Genomic DNA, 22,587 nt, shown 5'->3' on the forward strand with positions numbered 1-22,587 from the left:
TTTTCAACAAAAAGATTGAGATTTTTTGTATGGTTAATGTAGAATTTTTAGATAAATTTGGAGAGAACTGAGATATTTGTTATTCTGAGTCACACCGTTTATGATTATATTCCTTCATTTATTCAGATATTCTTTAGTTTCTCTCAGTAATTGTTTATAGTTTTTGGTGTATATGTCATGTTTGCCTTTCATTATATTTATTACTAGAAACTTATTTTGGGGGTGTTATTCTGGTATAAAATAATGTCTTTAAAAAATTCAGTTTCTTTTCTTTTTTTTACCGGTCCATCATTGTATTGTGTGTGTGTGCATGTTTTCAGTTGTATTTGCCTCTTTGTGACCCATGAACTGTAGCCCACCAGATTCCTCTGTCCATGGGACTTTCCAGGCAAGAATACTGGAGTAGGTTGCTAATTCCTTCTCCAGGGGTTATTCCTTACCCAAGGATTAAACCCGAGTCTCTTGCATCTCCTGCACTGGCAGGCAGATCAGTACCATGGAGCCACCTTTAAAATTCATTTTCTATTTTTTTCTTTATTTGTTTGTTTTACTGCTTAAGTACAATTAATTGTTACGTTGATCCTGATCCAATGGTTATGCTAGATTTATTAATCTAATTTGTTGTTCAGTCACTCAGTTGTGTCCAAATCTATGCAATCCTGTGGTCTGCAGCATGCCAGGCTTCCCTGTCCTTCACTGTCTCCCTGAGCTGTGCCCATTGAATCAGTGATGCCATCCAATGATCTCATCCTGTCATCCCTTCTCCTCCTTCCCTCAATCTTTCTCAGCATCAGGGGCTTTTCCAAAGAGTCAGCTCTTGGAATCAGGTGGCCAAAGTATCGGAGCTTCAGCTTCAGCATCAGTCCTTCTGATGAATATTCAGAGTTGATTTCCTTTAGAATTTATTGGTTTGATTTCCTTGCTGTCTGAGGGACTGTCAAGAGGCTTCTCCAGCACTACAGTTTGAAAGCCTCAGATATTTGGGGTTCAGTCTTCTTTATGGTTCAACTCTCAGATTTGTGCATGACTACTGGAAAAACCATAGCTTTGACCAGACGGACCTTTGTCAGCAAAGTGATGTCTCTGCTCTTTAATACACTGTCTCAGTTCAGTTTAGTTCAGTTGCTCAATCGTGTCCGACTCTTTGCGATCCCATGAGCCACAGGATGACAGGCCTCCCTGTCCGTCATCAACTGCTGGAGTCTACCCAAACCCATGTCCATTGAGTCAGTGAAGCCATCCAACCATCTCATCTTCTGTCATCCCCTTCTCCTCCTGCCCTCAATCTTTCCCAGCATCAGGGTCTTTTCAAATGAGTCAGCTCTTCGCATCAGGTGGCCAAAGTATTGGAGTTTCAGCTTCAACATCAGTCTTTCCAATGAACACCCCGGTCTGATCTCCTTTAGGATGTACTGGTTGGATCTCCTTGCAGTCCAAGGGACTCTTGAAAATCTTCTCCAACACCACAGTTCAAAAGCATAAATTCTTCGGTGCTCAGTTTTCTTTATCGTCCAACTCTCACGTCCATACATGACTACTGGAATATGCTGTCTAGGTTTGTCATAGCTTTTGTTCCAAAGAGCAAACGTCTTTAAATTTCATAGCTGTAGTCACCATTTACGGTGATTTTCGAGCCTAAGAACATAAAGTCTGTCACTGTTTCCATTGTTTTCCCATCTATTTGCCATGAGTGGTTGGGCTGGATGCCATGATCATGTTTTTTGAAAGTCGAGTTTAAAACCAACTTTTTCCACTCTCCTCTTTCCCCTTCATCAAGAAGCTATTTAGTTCTTTTTCACTTTCTGCCAGAATGGTGGTGCCATCTGCATATCTGAGGTTATTGATATTTCTCCCACCAATCTTGATACCAGCTTGAGCTTCATCCAGCCAGGAATTTCTCAGGATGTACTCTGCATATAAGTTAAGTAAGCAGAGTGACTTCATACAGCATGTACTCCTTTCCCAATTTTGAACCAGTCAGTTGTTCCATGTTTGGTTCTAACTGTGACTTCTTGACCTTCATGAAAGTTTCCCAGAAGGCAGGTGAAATGGTTTGATATTCCCGTCTCAGTATTTTCCACAGTTTTTTGGGATCCAGACAGTCAAAGGCTTTTGTGTAGTCAATGAAGCAGAAGCAGATATTTTTCTGGAACTCTCTTGTTTTTTCTATGCTCCAGTGGATGTTGGCAATTTGATCTCTGGTTCCTCTGTTTTCCTAAATCCAGCTTGTACATGTGTAAGTTCTCAATTCACATAGTATTGAAGCCTAGCTTGAAGGATTTTGAGTATTACCTTGCTAGCATGTGAAATGAGTGCAATTGTGCAGTAGTTTGAACATTCTTTGGCACTGCCCTTCTTTGGGACTAGAATGAAAATTGAACTTTTCCAGTCCTGTGGCCACTGCTGTGTTTTCCAAATTAGCTGGCATATTGAGTGCAGCATTAATCTAATAGTTTATAATATATAATTTCTTATTTCCTATGTGCACAATCATTTCTTTTATGTGTAATGGTACTTTTTAATTTTTTTTTACTATCTCTTTTTCTTTCTTTATCTATCTGTAAGCTTTAGATCTATATTTCTATGACTTATTTTTCTAGAGCCTTATCTCATTTGGCTACTCCAAAAAGTACAGAATTAAAAACCACAGTGACAATAGTAAACCTTGTTGCCTAACTTAGAATGCTTTCAATATTTTACTCATATTTACTTTGGGCTTTCTGTGAATATATTTAATCACATTGGGGACATCTCTTTTTTTCCCTAGGTTTTATGGAACTTTTGAAATTTATTATTGAGTGGTTTAATTTTCAAAGGCTTTTACTGCATCCATAGAAATGATAAAATTATTTTCCTTTTTTCCAGTTAAGGTGGTAATTTTTGATCTCTAAATGTTACATTATGGCTTGATATCTGAACATTACAAACTCCTTAGCATTTGTCATATATATCAAGGTATTCCATTCATCTATAGCTCTATCCATCACTACCACACAGAGTGGACTATTGCAGCTATGTAAAAATTCCTGAGATTGGGTAGAATGATTTTTCCTACTTCATTCTTTTTCAAAATTGTTTTAGCTATTGAGTTATTTAGCTGTTTCATATAAATTCTAGAATTATCTTGTAACTTTCTATCAATAAACGTCTTTTTGTCCTTCATAAGGACAATACTAAAATCTCTATATATCAATTGCAGACAATTGTCGTCTTTACTATGTTGTGTTCCAGTTCATAAACAAGGCAAATAAATGGACATTATAGGAGAAGAAAAGTAATTTTGCCTCTAACCTAGTAATTTTTGATTGAGAACGCCTGTAATAAAAGACAGATTAACAAGAGAAAAACAAAAAAAGTTTATTAACATGTATATACCTCATGACAGAATGTGGTCCACTGGAGAACGGAATGGCAAACCACTTCAGTATTCTTGCCTTGAAAACCCCATTAATAGTATGAAAAGGCAAAATGATAGGATACTGAAAGATGAACTCCCCAGGTCAGTAGGTGCCCAATATGCTACTGGAGATCAATTGAGAAATAACTCCAGAAAGAAGGAAGGGATGGAGCCAAAGCAAAAACAATACCCAGCTGTGGATGTGACTGGTGTTAGAAGCAAGGTCCAATGATGTAAAGAACAATATTGCATAGGAACCTGGAATGTCAGGTCCATGAATCAAGGCAAATTGGAAGTGGTCAAACAAGAGAGGGCAAGAGTGAATGTCGACATTCTAGGAATCAGCGAACTGAAATGGACTGGAATGGGTGAATTTAACTCAGACGACCATTACATCTACTACTGCGGACAGGAATCCCTCAGAAGAAATGGAGTAGCCATCATGGTCAACAAAAGAGTCCATAATGCAGTACTTGGATGCAATCTCAAAAACGACAGAATGATCTCCATTCATTTCCAAGGCAAACCATTCAATATCACAGTAATCCAAGTCTATGCCCCAACCAGTAACGCTGAAGAAGCTGAAGTTGAACGGTTCTATGAAGACCTACAAGACCTTTTAGAACTAATACCTAAAAAAGATGTCCTTTTCATCATAGGGGACTGGAATGCCAAAGTAGGAAGTCAAGAAACACCTGGAGTAACAGGCAAATTTGGCCTTGGAATACGGAATGAAGTAGGGCAAAGATTAATAGAGTTTTGCCAGGAAAATGCACTCGTCATAGCAAACACCCTCTTCCAACAACACAAGAGAAGACTCTACACGTGGACATCACCAGATGGTCAACACCGAAATCAGATTGATTATGTTCTTTGCAGCCAACGATGGAGAAGCTCTATACAGTCAACAAAAACAAGACCGGGAGCCCTGTGGCTCAGATCGTGAACTCATTACCAAATTCAGACTTAAATTGAAGAAAGTAGGGAAATCCATGCGACCATTCAGGTATGACCTAAATCAAATCCCTTATGATTATACAGTGGAAGTGAGAAATAGATTTAAGGGCCTAGATCTGATAGATAGAGTGCCTGATGAACTATGGAATGAGGTTCATGACATTGTATAGGCGACAGGGATAAAGACCATCCCCATGGAAAAGAAATGCAAACAAGCAAAATGGCTGTCTGGGGAGGCCTTACAAATAGCTGTGGAAAGAAGAGAAGTGAAAGCAAAGGAGAAAAGGAAAGATATAAGCATCTGAATGCAGAGTTCCAAAGAATAGCAAGAAGAGATAAGAAAGCCTTCTTCAGCAATCAATGCAAAGCAGTAGAGGAAAACAACAGAATGGGAAAGACTAGAGATCTCTTCAAGAAAATTAGAGATACCAAAGGAATATTTCATGCAAAGATGGGCTCGATAAAGGACAGAATGGTATGGACCTAACAGAAGCAGAAGATATTAAGAAGAGATGGCAAGAATACCCAGAAGAACTGTACAAAAAAGATCTTCACGACCCAGATAATCACGATGGTGTGATCACTGACCTAGAGCCAGACATCCTGGAATGTGAAGTCAAGTGGGCCTTAGAAAGCATCACTACGAACAAGGTTAGTGGAGGTGATGGAATTCCAGTGGAGCTATCCCAAATCCTGGAAGATGATGCCGTGAAAGTGCTGCACTCACTATGCCAGCAAATTTGGAAAACTCAGCAGTGGCCACAGGACTGGAAAAGGTCAGATTTCATTCCAATCCCAAAGAAAGGCAATGCCAAAGAATGCTCAAACTTCCATACAATTGCACTCATCTCACATGCTAATAAAGTAATGCTCAAAATTCTCCCAGCCAGGCTTCAGCAATATGTGAACCATGAAATTCCAGATGTTCAAGCTGGTTTTAGAAAAGGCAGAGGAACCAGAGATCTAATTGCTAACATCCGCTGGATCATGGAAAAAGCAAGAGAGTTCCAGAAAAACATCTATTTCTGCTTTATTGTTATGCCAAAGCCTTTGACTGTGTGGCCCAGTAAACTGTGGAAAATTCTGAAAGAGGTGGGAACACCAAACCACCTGACCTGCTTCTTGAGAAATCTGTATGCAGGTCAGGAAGCAACAGTTAGAACTGGACATGGAAAAACAGACTGGTTCCAAATAGGAAAAGGAGTACATCAAGGCTGTATATTGTCACCCTGCTTATTTAACTTATATGCAGAGTACATCATGAGAAACACTGGACTGTAAGAAGCACAAGCTGGAATCAAGATTGCTGGGAGAGATATCAATAACCTCAGATATGCAGATGACACCATCCTTATGGCAGAAAGGGAAGAAGAACTAAAGAGCCTCTTGGTATAAGTGAAAGAGAAAAGTGAAAAAGTTGGCTTAAAACTCAACATTCAGAAAACTATGATCATGGCATCTGGTCTCATCACTTCATGGGAAATAGATGGGGAAACAGTGGAAACAGTGTCAGACTTTATTTTGGGGAGCTCCAAAATCACTGCAGATGGTGACTGCAGCCCTGATACTAAAAGACACTTGATTCTTGCAAGCAAAGTTATGACCTACCTAGACAGATTATTAAAAAGCATAGACATTACTTTGCCAACAAAGGTCCGTCTAGTCAAAGCTATGGTTTTTCCAATGGTCACGTATGGATGTGAGAGTTGGACTATAAAGAAAGCTGAGCACCAAAGAATTGATGCTTTTGAACTGTGGTGTTGGAGAAGACTTTTGAGAGTCCCTTGGGCTGCAAGGAGATCCAACCAGTCCATCTTAAAGGAAATCAGTCCTGAATATTCATTGGAAGGACCAATGCTGAAGTTGAAACTCCAATACTTTGTCCACCTGATGTGAAGAACTGACTCATTTGAAAAGACTCTGATCCTGGGAACGATTGAAGGCAGGAGGAAGGTAGCAAAGAGTCACAGATGACTGAGCTACTGAACTGAACTGAATTGAACTGTTCATAGTATTCTCTTAATATTCCTTTGATATCTGCAGGATCTGTATGCTGTCTCTTAATTTATTTCTAGTATTGGTATTTGTGTCTTCTCTCTTTTTCTCTGTTATTTTTGCTATATTTTTGTCAATTTCATAAAATTTCCAAAGAAAAGAATATTGCTTTATTAACTTTTCTATATTGTTTTTTTGTTTCCAATTTTAATTTTATTTTGTTTTCTTCTTCACGCTTTGGGTTTAGTTTGTGCTCTTTAGTCTCTTGAAATGTGAGCTTAAATTACTGTTTTGAGACTTTTCCTGTTTTATAATGCATGAATTTGATTCAAAAAATTCAGTACAGATTTAGCTTTTTAAATTTTGATATTTTATGTTTTGATATGTTATGTTTTAATTTTCATTTGGTTTGATATATTTTAAAAAATTCTCTTGATACTTGTTCTTTGACCAATGAAATAATTTGAAGTTTTTATTTAGTCCAAATGTTTGTAATTTTTGTGCTGTCTTTATGATATGAATTTCTATTTTGGTTCCAGTGTAATTAGAGAATACACCTATATTATTATAGATTTATTAAATTTATGAAGTTTGTATAATGACCAAAGATATAGTTTATCTTGGTATATGTTTGGTGAGCACTTGAAAAGAACGTGTATTCTTCTATTGTTGAATGAAGTGTTCTGCAAGTATAATATCTATTAGACATTACTGATTGATGATGTTGCTGAATTTTTTATATCGTTTCTGATTTTCTGTGTAGTTTTTTAAATCAAATTTTGAAAAAGTGGTATTGAACTTTCTAACTCTGAATATGGATTTATCTATTTATCTTTTCAGTTCTATCAGTTTTTGCTTCACTAATTTTATATTGATGTTGGTACATATATATTTAGGACTATTGTTTTCTTGATAGACTCCCTGCCCTTGTACTATTCCTCTTTGTCTCTGATAATTTTTTCTACTCTAAATTCTACTTTATCTGATATTAATATAATCTCTCATGCTTTCCTTTAACAAGGGTTTTCTTGATATATATTTTACTCCTTTTACTTTAATGTGTCTATAATGTAATATTCAAAGTGAGTTTCATATAGCATATAGCTGGGTCATGTTTTTTAATCCATTCTGTAATCTGCCCTTTAGTTTTAGTGGAACCTCCATTTTGCTGTTATGCTCATTTTTGCTCATTTTATTTCATCTCTGAGGTTTTCATTTTTTAAATTCTTCCAAGTGTGTTTATTATTGTTCCTTGAAGCATTTTTTTTATCGACTACTTTAAAATCTTTGTCTGGTAATTATAATGCCTCCATAATTTTTTGTTAATTGTCTTTTTCCATTCAGTTTGAGATCTTGTCTTTAGTGTGATGAATAATTTTCAACTGAAATCTGGACTTTTGGATGTCATTGATATTTAAACTTTTCATTTTATCTTGCTTCTTCTGACACAACATTGGTAGGGAAAAAAGAAGTATCACTTCATTTCAGCCAGGTGGAAGTAGAAGCCCAGGATTTCCACTGGGTCTCCACTGATAACTGAGGGAGCCCTTATCATTGTTGCTTGGTGAGGGTGGAAAGTTTGATTTCCTATGTGGCCTCTATTGATATGTTCCTGGCTGGAGGGAGTAGTGAATGTATCTCTACTGTTCTCCACATGGCTTCACAGATACCATAGTGGAGGAATAGTTGTGTTTTTGATGGCAGTCAAAGTCCTGATTCTTTTCTGGGTCTTTTCTTATATCACCCCCCAGGGACAGGGTGAGGCATCTTGTTCGTGTTGGTGGGGATGGAAGTACTGGCTCCCCAGTTGTCCTTAACAGACATTTTTAGGGAAGAGGAAGCTTGTTGTCATTGAAAAGGAATGACTATTTGATTACTATTTAATTTTCTGAGGAAAATGCAGGAGGAGTTTTGGGATGCCTTATTACACCCAGTGAGATGGGATATCTCAGCTCACCACTCAGTCTTTGCCAATATGGGTGGGGGTGGTGTAACAGTTTTTTTTTTTTTTTAAATGTGGTAGAGTAGACACGCATTATCTTGGAATTTTTTTGTCTTTCAGGCTGCCCCTTTTTTTGGCTAAGACTGCAGGGTTTTGTTGTGGCTCTTTTTTCCTATAATGGTTGCCATTTCTGGACAGCTTCATCAGCTTCAAATTTGGGACATATGAAGCAAAAAGAAAACAGGAAACATCATCATGTAGTTATCTTGTGTCCTGAGTTCCATAGATAACTTACCTTATTGTTTCCAGCTTTCATATTTGTGTGTGTGTGTAAGAGAGAGAGAGAAAGAGAAAGCAATGTGTCCAGACATTACAATTACACTTAGTGGGAGGAATGGAGAGAAGTATATCTACACCATTTTCTCAGAAGCTGCGGTCTGAATTACATTTTTAGAAAAACTTGTAGAACTCAAAAGCCAGGTGCACTGTTTATTTTCTATTTGTCCCTCTTAAACTTTTCTGTACTAATCTTTAGCCCAGAAAATTATCCTCTACAAATGGCAGCATTTATGCTTTCCTGCCTTCTGGCTTCCCACTGGGTGTAGTCATGGAACTCCTGTAGAAAACGATCAGAAGTTCTTTAGGAAGAACTAGAAGAAAGATGTTAGAGTAATTATTTTCCTTCCTCACTCCCTGCCAGGCCACAATTCTAGCAGTGACTTCATTCCTCTAGCCACTGTCATAGCAGCTTCTCAGTATAAGTAAGCATTTACACTGCTCTTGCAATAAGGAGTAATAAGTCTAGGACTCGTAAGATCTCCCTAATGTTGCTCCTGGTATTTTCACATCCTTTGTTGGTTTCCTTAACCCAACACTGACCTCTATATTCCCAGTTGACCCTTAAAAAGACATGAGCATTAGGGGCACTGACACCTGACATCACCACCACCACCCTTAGTCCTGCAATTGAAAATCTGTGTAAACACTGCTGTCTACCCTCCATAGCATGGTACCTGCATCCACAGATTCAACTAAGTATAGATTGTGTAACACTGTGCATGCATGCTAAGTCGCTTCAGTCATGTCTGACTCTTTGTGACCCTCTGGGCTGTAGCCCACCAGGCTCTTCTGTCCAAGGGATTCTCCAGGCAAGAATACTGGAGTGGGTTGCCATGCCCTCCAGGGGATCTTCCTGATTCAGGGACAGGACTCATGTCTCTTACATCTCCTGCACTAATTGGGGGATAGGGGGGTTCTTTACTGCTAGTGTCACCTGGGAAGCCTGTGTAACACTGTAGTATGTATTTATTGAAAAAATTCATGATAAGTGGAAACACACTGTTCAAATCAGTGTTGTTCAAGGGTCAATTGTACTTCCTTCATAAAACTCTCTGAAAATATTTGTTTCCTGCTAGGAACGTGATTGAAATTTATGAGTTTGTTTTTTAACTTTGGCTTCTCTTTGGGGGCAATTAGAAGTAATGTCCCACAAGTCAATGCTTTATCAATGCTTTATTGATCCTTCCCTTGATAAGAGTGGAGCCCTATACTAAGGTCACAGGTGTGAAGCCTTGTACCAATATCACAGGATAAAAGTCTCTGGAACTGACCAAGCCCCATAGCAACTGCTGTCATGAATCTCCAGATCTAAACCAGCCAGTTCCCTGACCCTACATTATGTAAAATACCCATCCTACAGCATTCTAACCAATTGCCTAATGCCATGATTCCTGTGGGAATTTTCTCTGTCTTGAGGCTATAAAAATTGGCTGCAAGTCTGTGAAAGCGTTCTGCTCTCCTTGGAGCTGGCCCGCTATTCTAACAGCATCTCCCACTCTAATAAACTTTATTCTCTTCTAATTCTGCCTCATGTGTGGAAATTCTTTTCCAACCCACTCATGGACCACCACAACAAGATTCATTTCCAAAATTATTTATAGTTTTGTCACTTTCTTAGTTCTCTTTTCTGTAGAATTCATCTGATCATCAATTTCCTATTCTTCTACTAAATCTATTCTCTTTTATGCCCAGAGATAAAGCCACTTTGCTTCATAAGGAGATTTTAGGGTGTGCTGTCAAAGAAGAGACAACAGGTCTAAAACAGTGTGTCACTTATGCTAAGTCCACACCATCAAATTGAGACTTAATATTTAACCTAATCATACTTTCAACATCCCTCAGGAATGTAATCTTAACTGGTCATTCTGGCACTTCCTGATCAGCACTAGTGAGATAATCTAGCTGATAGATCCCCATGCCCAACTTTTTGTGACCCCATGGAGTATAGCTCTTTAGGTTCCTCTGTCTATTAAGTTTTTCATGTAAAAATACTGGAGTGTGCTAACATTTCCTACTCCATGGAATCTTCCCCACCCAGAGATTGAACTCATGTCTCCTCTGTCTTCTGCATTGGCAGAAGGATTCTTTACTTCTGCACCACCTAGAAGCTGAATTTATGAATCACTGAATAAAGCCAATTAGGCCTTTAAATTTACTCAGTTGAATTTTGTTTTTAACAGATTTTTGGCCTTTTTTCATAAAAATAATCTGCTGAAAATATGCACTATGTATCCAGCTGATTTTCATCTTAAGTAGCCATGGGATATTAATTTTTGTTAACTATGGAAACTAAACCATAGTGGCAGGTTAAAGTACAAGACTGGAACTAAGAATTTTGGCCAAAACAAGGAAACTAGTGATATCTCCATTCATTTGGCATCTGTCTGTGTGCATAACCTTGGTTCAAATAGAGGACATTGGTGAGGGATCAACTACACACAGTGAGAATGAGCTGGTTGCCTCTTCACCAGTAGGTTTCAAAGGAATACTGTGAGTCTAATTCTGTTCTAATTCTGTGAAAGAAGAATTTATGAAAATGAGTTTGAAAGTTTGGGGAAAACAGAAAGCACTATGAGCCTTGGATTTCTACTTTAGTTAGAAACAAACCTGATCTGGGCTAAATTCTTAGCCTTTTAATTCCAGATCCTATCTCTTAAATGGGCATTTACTTATGCCCATCTCAGCTTTATATAGAGAAAAATTCCAACAGCAAATTATAATCATCTTAATTTTAGCCTCAACACTAGAATGATATTGTTTATATTATAACTCCACATTTTATGGAATTTTGAGACTTCATCAGAGGGAAGCCATAATATTATCCATTTATGCTTTATTTGACAAATATAAATGTATTCTAAATGTTTAAATAATGTGGTAGAGTGATATGAATATTGAGATATACAGGGAAAAAGTTATTTCTGCAAGCTTATAGTCTTATGTTTGTCATAGTTTTTTTATGTTAATTTTTATTGGAGTATAGTTGCTTTACAGTGCTGTTAGTTTCTGCCATACCACAAAGTGAGCCAGTGATAAGTATATACATATCCCTTCTTTTTTGGATTTCTTTCCCATTTAGGTAACCACAGAGCGTTGAGTAAAATTCCATGTGCTATTCGGTAGGTTATCATTGGTTATCTATTTTATGCACAGTAGTATATATATGTCAATCCCAGTCTCCCAATTCATCCCTTGCTTGTTCCCCAGCACCCAATGTCCATATATTTGTTCCCTACATCTGTGTCTCTATTGCATAAGCTTTTAAATATACATAAAAGTAGGTGGGAAATACAGCAAATGAATATAACTAATATTAATTGTTCCTGAAACTGAAATTGCTCAGGAAGAATTCCTAGGAAATGTAACCTTATTTCAATAGGGGAAGACATTTGATTAGAGACAAAAAAAAAAAAAAAAAAAAAAGGTATGGTATTTCAGGCCTGGGAATATTGAAGAATTGCAACGAGGGCAATTTAGAAGTGGTAAGCACTAACTATAAAGCTGAAAAAGAACCGAGTCTTGCTCTGGGATTCTGCATGAACTGAGGTGATCAAATTTCAAAAAAGAACCGAAGAATGGAAGTAAGAACCAGTTCCGGGCCTGGATCCCTCAATAACTTACTATATAACTTAAGAAATTCACTTAGTTTCTCTGGGAATTTGTTTCTCATTTATGTCAGAAGGATGAAAGATTGGATTAAATATATACTTAGATCTCTTTTAGTGCTACAAATGTATTAGCGAATCCATTTTCTAATGACCAATAGAGAAGAAATTGAGTTTTTTGAATTGAGAAGTTATGAGATGAAAACAGCATTTCAAGAAAGTAAAGCTTTTCTACTTAGATGAGTGTGTACATGGAAAGCCTACTGCAAAGGGCTCAATGATTCTTTCAGTCCTATATTATTGTTTTAACCATTGGTGATGAGAAAATGAAAATATTCCTTCTCAGGTCACTTCTCATCACATTTTGAAATAATCAACACCAAAGTAGCCCTGCCTCTTTCCTGGGTTTATTCTTCCTTGTCATTTGTTTTTTAATGAATAAGGAAGCCCCATTGCCACATGGAAACTATTTAAGAATATTTGTTTCTGTGCATGTTCAATGAAATGTTAATATATTTCATCAGATTGCCCCAACAAGGGTAGCTTGCCAAACGTTTCAAGGACATGGTGAAATTCTGAAGACGGAAAGGAAACTACAAAATCAGGAATAGAATAGTATGTTCTGATGCAAACCTTTTAGTTTAGCACTTCTTGTCCCAAAAGTCTTTCTCTTTCTGACAACTCTATCAACTCTTCGTTATATTTCTAATACTTTCATTTCACCCCCCCACCCCCCGCCCCACACCCCAGCACAAAACAGCTGCTGCCTTGGTTCAGACACAAAGTGTGTTAGAGAAATATAAACCCTAGGGTCTCAGATTCATCTTCTGTGTATAAGAGAGCCACACATGGTATTTCTTCATAAATAGATGACCCTGTGTGATGACCATGAACCACTAATAGATTTTGAAATTATCTTCTCTATGACACTGTCTCATGAGTAAATTGCCACCAAGTTCTGTGGTAGGTCAACTCTTAGTTGCATTTTTTACACTCTTGGTTTCTGCTTTTGAAATTCCTAGCTCTACAAAAAGAGAAGTTAAAAATGTAATGTAGGATTGACTTCAGAAACAAAAGTTTTTACCTGATTTCCCTTTTCACAGAGAGATAATCTAAGGTGTTGTTGTGGCTGCAGAGAGCAGGTGTCTCTGGCTTCCTTTACAACAGGGCTATACTCTTTTCTGTTTTCTTCTGCTATGTCAATCCAGCCTGACTGTCAAATCTACTTCATTTCATGTTCAGACTCAAGACTCCTGACTCTGAGCTGATTGCAGGGAAGATACAATCCCTATCACCAGATATGGTCTAGGAGAGTCTTGCTGTTCAGTATCTGATAGCCCACATTCCTGGAATGATCACAGGAGACCATTTTTCCTACCTATGTGTTGGATCTTGCTACAGTTTCTTGATTTGATGCTTATATGTTATATTGGAAGTGCAGACATGGTGTGAGCAAATTCACTGATATGTGGCCTTACTCTTCATATCTCTTGGGTAGTTGTTGTGATTGTTCAGTCACTAAGTTGTGTCCAACTCTTGCAATCCCATGGGCTGTAACATTCCAGGCTTCCCTGTCCTTCACTGTCTCCTAGAGTTTGCTCAAATTCATGTCCATTAAGTCAATGATGCTGTCTCACCATATCATCCTATGCTGCCCTCTTCTCCTTTTGTATTCAATCTTTCCCAGAGTCTTTTCCAATGAGTCAGCTCTTAGCATCAGGTGGCCAATGTGTTGGAGCTTCAGCATCAGTCTTTCCAGTGAATATTCAGGATTGATTTCCTTTAGGATTAACTGGTCTGATATCCTTTCTTCCAAGGGAATCTTAAGAGTCTTCTCCAACATCACAATTTGAAAGCATCATTTCTTTGGTGCTCAGCCTTCTTTATAAGGTCCAGCTCTTAAATCCATACATAATTACTGGGAAAACCATAGCTTTGACTATATGGAATTTTCTCTTCATTGTTCCATCCAAGGTTGTAATTTTCTTACTAAATTGATTGATTATTAAGAACTCTATGACTTATGCTATTCCTTGGAACTCTGCATTCAAATGTTTATATCTTTCCTTTTCTCCTTTGCTTTTTGCTTCTCTTCTTTTCACAGCTATTTGTAAGGCCTCCCCAGACAGCCATTTTTCTTTTTTGCATTTCTTTTACATGGGGATGGTCTTGATCCCTGTCTCCTATACAATGTCACGAACCTCATTCCATAGTTCATCAGGCACTCTATCTGTCAGATCTATGCCCTTAAATCTATTTCTCACTTCCACGGTATAATCATAAGGGATTTGATTTAGGTCATACCTGAATGGTCTAGTGGTTTTCCCTACTTTCTTCAATTTAAGCCTGAATTTGGCACACAGTCAGCTCCTGGTCTTGTTTTTGCTGACTGTATAGAGCTTCTCCATGTTTGGCTGCAAAGAATATAATCAATCTAATTTTGGTGTTGACCATCTGGTGATGTCCATGTATAGAGTCTTCTCTTGTGTTGTTCGAAGAGGGTGTTTGTTATGACCAGTGCATTTTTGTGGCAAAATTCTATTAGTCTTTGCCCTGCTTCAATCTGTATTCCAAGGCCAAATTTGCCTGTTACTCCAGGTGTTTCTTGACTTCCTACTTTTGCATTCCAGTTCCCTGTAATGAAAAGGACATCTTTTTTGGGTGTTAGTTCTAAAAGGTCTTGTAGGTCTTCATAAAACCATTCAACTTCAGCTTCTTGAGCGTTACTGGTTGGGGCATAGACTTGGATTACTGTGATACTGAATGGGTTGCCTTGGAAACGAACAGAGATCATTCTGTCATTTTTGAGATTGCATCCAAGTACTGCATTTTGGACTCTTTTGTTGACCATGATGGCCACTCCATTTCTTCTGAGGGATTCCTGCCCCTAGTAGTAGACATAATGGTCATCTGAGTTAAATTCACCCATTCCAGTCCATGTTACTTCGCTGATTCCTAGAATGTCGACATTCACTCTTGCCATCTCTGGTTTGACCACTTCCAGTTTGCCTTGATTCATGGACCTGACATTCCAGGTTCCTATGCAATATTGCTCTTTACAGCATTGGACCTTTCTTCTATCACCAGTCACATCCATAGCTGGGTATTCTTTTTGCTTTGGCTCCATCCCTTCCTTCTTTCTGGAGTTATTTCTCCACTGATCTCCAGTAGCATATTGGGCATCTACTGACCTGGGGATTTCCTCTTTCAGTATCCTATCATTTTGCCTTTTCATACTGTTCATGGGGTTCTCAAGGCAAGAATACTATAGTGTTTTGCCATTCCCTTCTCCAGGGGACCACATTCTGTCAGATCTCTCCACAATGACCCGCCCATTTTGGGTTAGCAAGAAGAGATAAGAAAGTCTTCTTCAGCGATCAATGCAAAGAAATAGAGGAAAACAACAGAATGGGAAAGACTAGGGATCTCTTCAAGAAAATCAGAGATACCAAAGGAATATTTCATGCAAAGATGGGCTCGATAAAGGACAGAATGGTATGGACCTAACAGAAGCAGAAGATATTAAGAAGAGATGGCAAGAATACACAGAAGAACTGTACAAAAAAGATCTTCATGACCCAGATAATCACGGTGGTGTGATCACTGACCTAGAGCCAGACATCCTGGAATGTGAAGTCAAGTGGGCCTTATAAAGCATCACTACAAACAAAGCTAGTGGAGGTGATGGAATTCCAGTGGAGCTATTTCAAATCCTGAACGACGATGCTGTGAAAGTGCTGCACTCAATATGCCAGCAAATTTGGAAGACTCAGCAGTGGCCACAGGACTGGAAAAGGTCAGTTTTCTTTCCAATCCCAAAGAAAGGCAATGCCAAAGAATGCTCAAACTACCACACAATTGCACTCATGTCACACGCTAGTAAAGTAATGCTCAAAATTCTCCAAGCCAGGCTTCAGCAATACATGAACTTCCAGATGTTCAAGCCAGTTTTAGAAAAGGCAGAGGAACCAGAGATCAAATTGCCAACATCTGCCGGATCATGGAAAAAGCAAGAGAGTTCCAGAAAAGCATCTATTTCTGCTTTATTGACTATGCCAAAGCCTTTGACTGTGTGGATCACAATAAACTGTGGAAAATTCTCGAAGAGATGGGAATACCAGACCACCTGATCTGCCTCTTGAGAGACCTATATGCAGGTCAAGAAGCAATGGTTAGAACTGGACATGGAACAACAGACTGGTTCCAAATAGGCAAAGGAGTTCGTCAAGACTGTATATTGTCACCCTGTTTATTTAACTTATATGCAGAGTGCATCATGAGAAACGCTGGACTGGAAGAAACACAAGCTGGAATCAAGATTGCTGGGAGAAATATCAATAACCTCAGATATGCAGATGACACCACTCTTATGGCAGAAAGTGAAGAGGAACTAGAAAACCTCTTGATGAAAGTGAAAGTGGAGAGTGAAAAAGTTGGCTTAAAGCTCAACATTCAGAAAACGAAGATCATGGCATCCGGTCCTATCACTTCATGGCAAATAGATGCGGAAACAGTGGAAACAGTGTCAGACTTTATTTTTCTGGGCCCCAAAATCACTGCAGATGGTGACTGCAGCCATGAAATTAAAAGATGCTTACTCCTTGGAAGGAAAGTTATGACCAACCTAGATAGCATATTCAAAAGCAGAGACATTACTTTGCCAACAAAGGTCCATCTAGTCAAGGCTATGGTTTTTCCTGTGGTTATGTATGGATGTGAGAGTTGGACTGTGAAGAAGGCTGACTGCTAAAGAATTGATCCTTTTGAAGTGTGGTGTTGGAGAAGACTCTTGAGAGTCCCTTGGACTGCAAGGAGATGCAACCAGTCCATTCTGAAGGAGATCAGCCCTGGGATTTCTTTGGAAGGAATGATGCTAAAGCTGAAACTCCAGTACTTTGGCCACCTCATGCGAAGAGTTGACTCATTGGAAAAGACTCTGATGCTGGTAGGGATTGGAAGGAAGAGGAGAAGGGGACGACAGAGGTTGAGATGGCTGGATGGCATCTCTGACTCGATGGACGTGAGTCTGAGTGAACTCCGGGAGTTGGTGATGGACAGGGAGGCCTGGCGTGCTGCGATTCATGGGGTCGCAAAGGGTAGGACACAACTGAGTGACTAATCTGATCTGATGACTTATGCTTGGATATCTGCTTACTTCAGCCAGTGACAACCTTCTCTATAACCAGTTTAAAATTTTACCTACCCAAGTCAAGACTAATTTTTATACACTCTTCTTATAAAATAAGATTGAGAGCCCATTGACAACTGGGAGGACTTTCCCTTTCAAAGGTCAATACTAGAACTTCTGTCTCATATCTCCCACTCTGCTACTGAGATCATTTCCCCTCTACTTTAAAGTTTTTCTTTTTTTCCACATCTCAATTTCTAACCCCTGAATAATCATGCGTTTGTGACCACAGAAACACTCTGTGGTTCTATATTTCAAAGCTCTCCAGTGATCTCTTTGGGGAAAATCAGAAAAAAAATTAGGTGATTAACTAAATGTCTATTGAATTATATAGTTATTGTATTAAATGTCTGTCAATATGACCTACTTGGTGATTAAAGTATTCCTTAGAGGCAAAACAGCTTTAATTGTTGATTTCCAAGAATCAGTTCTCAGACTTGGCATATGAATCGAAATGCAGTTTTATCAACAAATAGTGCTAGGGTGACTGGTATCCAATTGCAAATGATGGCATTTAACTCTTCACTTCATTAACAAAAATTAACTAAAACTGGATCAGCAACATCTATATGAGCCCAAATCATAAAACTATTAGAAGAAAACATAGGCATAAGTCTTCACAGCCTTGAATTTGACAATAGATTCTTACATATTGATAGCTTACAGTGAATGAGGTAGGATTCATAATCTCCAAAGAAGATTTAGCTTTGGCAGTAGGGACCAGTCTTAAAAACTCAGAGCTTTTTTCGTGGCAGAAGTTTTATTACAGTGAAAAAGGACAGAGAAAGCTTCTGACACAGGCATCAGAAGGGGGACAGAAAGTGTCCCTCTCACTAGTTCTAGCAAGGCTTTATATACTTTTACCAGACCCACTCCAATAACATACATCTTAAATTAACAAAATTAGAACTAACAATTGAAAGGTCTTACCAGACCCACTCCCACATGAGATAACAGGATGAATCAGAAGTTCCTGTTAAGAAGGAGAAAAATGTCCTTAAGCAAGCTACATTGTTATATAATCATTGTTGGTATATATCAATGTTATATATCAATCATTGTTATATAATCAATGTTGTTATATAATCATTAGCACAGAGCTTAAGGAAAAACATACACTTGAGCCATTAGCTCTGGGCTTAAAGAAGAATCATTATGTGACTAAGAAGAAGGAATGTAGAAAATAACGTTTGCCCTTTTCTCCTCCTTCAGAACTCTAGACCCCTTTTTCTTCCTCAAGGGCCCTGGATCCCTTCCTCCTTGAGGGCCCTGGACTCCTTATTAACCTACTTAAGAATTAATTCTCTCAATTTGGTTCTGAAAGCATGAAAAGCAAAATAGGTGGATTGGACCTAGTCAAATTTTCTTTTTTTAATTGTGCATTAAAATATATTATCAAGAAAAGGAGTATTTAAAAAAAAGGAGAAAATATTTGCAAATCATATGTTTGAGAAGGGTTTAATACTCAAAATTATATATATAAGGGGCTTTGAATAGATATTTTTCCAAGACGATAAACAATTGCCCAATAAGCATATGAGAGGATATTCAACATCATTAATCATTGGAGAAATGCAGGTCAAAACTGCAATGAGATATCAATTCACACCTAGTAGGAAAGCTATAATAATGTTTTAAAAGGGAAATGCTTTTTACATAGGAAGGTAAAGTGGTATAGCTACAGGGTAGAGCAGTTTGGCAATTTCTCAAAAAGTTAAATACAGAATTGCTTTAAACCCCAGAAATTCTATTCCTAAGTATATACATATGAGAACTGAAAAAAAAAAAAAAGACTGAAAGAGATACCTGTATCAATATTCACTGCAGCATTATTCACAATAGCCAAAAAGTGGAACCCCTAAGTGTCATCAGTAGATGAATGGATAAACAATATGTGATATATCCACATATATAATGCAATGTTGTTCAGACGTAAGAAAGAATGAAATTCTGATGCAGGTACAACTTAGATGAACTATACTAAGTGAAATAAGCAAGACCAAAAAGACCTTCATTTATATTAAATACATAGAATAGACAAATTCATAGAGACAGAGAGTAGAGGTTGCTAGGTATAGGAAGGAAGAGGAAATGGGGAGTCATTATTTAATAGGCACATAGTATCTCTTTGGGATGGTGGAAAAGTTTTCAAAAGAGTAGTAATAGTTGTACAACATTGTGAATTTTATTGTTGTTGTTCAGTTGCTCAGTCATGTCTGACTCTTTGGGACCCCATGGGCTGATATCCACCAGGGTTCCTTGTCCTTCACTATTTCCCAGAGTTTGCTTAAAGTCATGTCCATTGAGTTGATGATGCCATCTAACCATGTCATCCTCTCTTGCCCCCTTTGCAAACATAATTATAATGCCACTGAATTGCACACTTAAAATGGTTAAAATGGCATAAAACTAGCTTTATGGTTTTGTGTTTTATATATATTTATAATAAAAGTTAAAAAAAATCATTTCTTGGCACAAACTTAGAGGTATCTAGTAGCAAAAGTTAGAACCCAGGCACTGTGATATAACAAATATGCTATATATAGAGAGAAAGGTTGAGGTTTCTAGATAACTTAGTGTTATAACAACCTGCTCTGATAGAAGCGTCTGAAGTCAAAACTGAGAAGCAGTGCAGTGTAGCAAGTTAGAAGAGTAAGAAGGTGGATGTGGTGTCAAGCAGATCAGAGTAGGGTTGGAACACCCATGAAACTGGCTCTTATTTAGTTACTATGTGACTTTGGACAAGCAATTTACTCTTTCTGAGCTTCAGTCTTCTCATGTAAAGTCTTTAATAATATCTCCTTCATAGGGCTATTTTGAGGAGCAAGTCTGTTACAAAATGTACATATATCAACCCTGGAGTTTTTATGTGATAAGTAGCCAATAAATTGCATTTATAACACACTTGATTGTGCTTCTCCATTTATCTCTCTCCACTCACCACCCCTTAGGCCATACACCAAACTTTCTTTGGGATGGATCAATCACTTATTTTTACAGTTTTCTTACAGAGTCCTTACTTCTCATTTCATTCCTGTAATAATAAGAGAGAAAAATCATTAAGACTTAGGAAAAAAAATTCTGATTTGTCTTTGGTGTCTGGGGAAAAATCATAGACCTGCCTTTCTCCTGACCCCGCACTCTTGCCTCATGCTGTACACCCAGCACTTTTTCATTTCTCCTTTAATGTATTCCCACAAAACACAAACAAAGATGTTTGGCCATGAGCTGTGCATCCGAGGAACTGGCAGAGGATGCTAAAAGGGGAGCATCAAGTTAATCTTCTTGAGTTATTATTCATCTCTAGTCTCCTGGAGTTCAGCTGATACTTGAGTTCTAGTCTTCATTCAATCCTATGAAAAGAGATTTTAAAAAATGCAAGGAAACTGGAGTTAAATATCTTTTGATTCTAAACAAATTTACTGTTTGTTTCAGTATAGCAGGGCCAGAAAGGAGAGAGCTGAAAAATGTAGATATTTTGTTGAAACTTCAGCAGTGACACATGATGGGAATTTAGAATTTTTTACACTGTATTATAGCCTTCTAATACTGTGTTATCTTGGCACATTAGTGGAGGTTGATGCTGAGACCCAGTATAAATGCTGAATTAATTAATCATAATCAGTGATATTGCAATGGGTTCCATATGACACCAAAGTCTTTGGTAGAATCTTGGTTGTATACAGTCCTTCACTCCCCTTTTAGATTAGTTATCAGACAATATAGCTTATTTGTGCCCTAGAATTCCACTCATGTGGTTCCCAACATTTCCAAATTGGAGTTTTAGAGCAATAATGCAACTAAAAGGAACTTGAACCAAGAGACTGAGACTCAAATTGTTCTTATTTTTCTGCACCCTTTCTCTATCCAAAAGTCTCACCTCACGGAAGACAGTACATGTTAGGCCTTGCACCAGCTCATCCAAACCCCAAAGATGCAAACTTTCCTAATAGAACAAGAGGCTTTCAGAAGGAGTCAGCCCTATTGCTGCATCTTGGACACACTTCCTATTCCCTGGTCTGCAGTTTGCATTGTCCAGGAGATCATCTGTTCATACCCCAAGATGTTAAACAAATGACAAGCAGACATGTTTGCATAATTCTCATTACCTTTACCACAGTTCAATGTAATTTCCCCAAATGTTTAATTTATTTTATTTCAGAGACTGTGACAGTTAGGATTTTGAAGTACAAGCTTGCATCTGTAATCCATTTATGAACCCTCTCCAGTACAATTGTGAAGAGAGAGAGAAAAAAAAGTTGGGAGGAGGAATTATTTGGAGTTAAAAAAAAAAAAAAAAAAAAGCATTGAAAAACAAGGAGAGGGGAGTGAGAGCACATCTGTTTTTGTAAGAAATCATGGAACCTGGCCCTTTTTCAGTGGGGTATTTTACTACCACATGGCTTTAATCCTACATCTGGGCCTGTTGTTTTATGAAATATTTCCCACAGATGATGTCAATTATAATTTTTGTCCTGGTCGTCAATTTACAGAGTTTTGGAATAAGACAAAATGAAACAACCAGAAAAAGAACAACTTATGTGGTCTACTCTCTGACAAAATTATAGCTGTGTGATACACATCTAAAATCAATAACTCCACTAACGATTAGCAGAGCACATTGCTTGGTTTATGAGCAGAGACGAGGCCCACCCCACACATATGTTTGGCACTGGATTGCATTTTTTGTTTGCTGTGTATTTACCAGCAGATGTTCAGTCGTTTATTTAACTTCTTCTGTGAGCCAGTAGTAGGCCTGTGTCTCTGTGACATTTATAAGTCATCTGCCAGCAATACAGGTGGAATGCTTTCATGAAACCTTTTTTGTTCCTTATTCAGTGATGATCTATCAGAGAGATCAGGGGTAATTCTTTATAGAGTTATATGGTTATTAAGATGTGGAGCTCTGATCTTGTGTGTAAAGTTGAAGAAATTTGGATTCCTGCATATGGAATCAGAATCTTCTTTCAGAGTCACTTTGAAAGAATCATTTGTGGTGTTCAACTTTAGCAGCTGGTTTGAGGGCAAGAGGTTTTGCTGAGAAACAAAGAAACTCCATTAGTCCTGAGTAGACCCAGAATTTTGATAGGAATGGTTTTTCTCTTTACTTATAGGGATTCTTTCAATGGAAAGGGATAAACCAGATTCTTTGAAAATTATTTCA

The sequence above is a fragment of the Bos grunniens genome, chromosome 13 (genome assembly GCF_055505025.1).
Source record: "Bos grunniens cultivar Pamir isolate PY7600 chromosome 13, Bosgru_T2T1.0, whole genome shotgun sequence".
Lineage (NCBI taxonomy): Eukaryota > Metazoa > Chordata > Mammalia > Artiodactyla > Bovidae > Bos > Bos grunniens.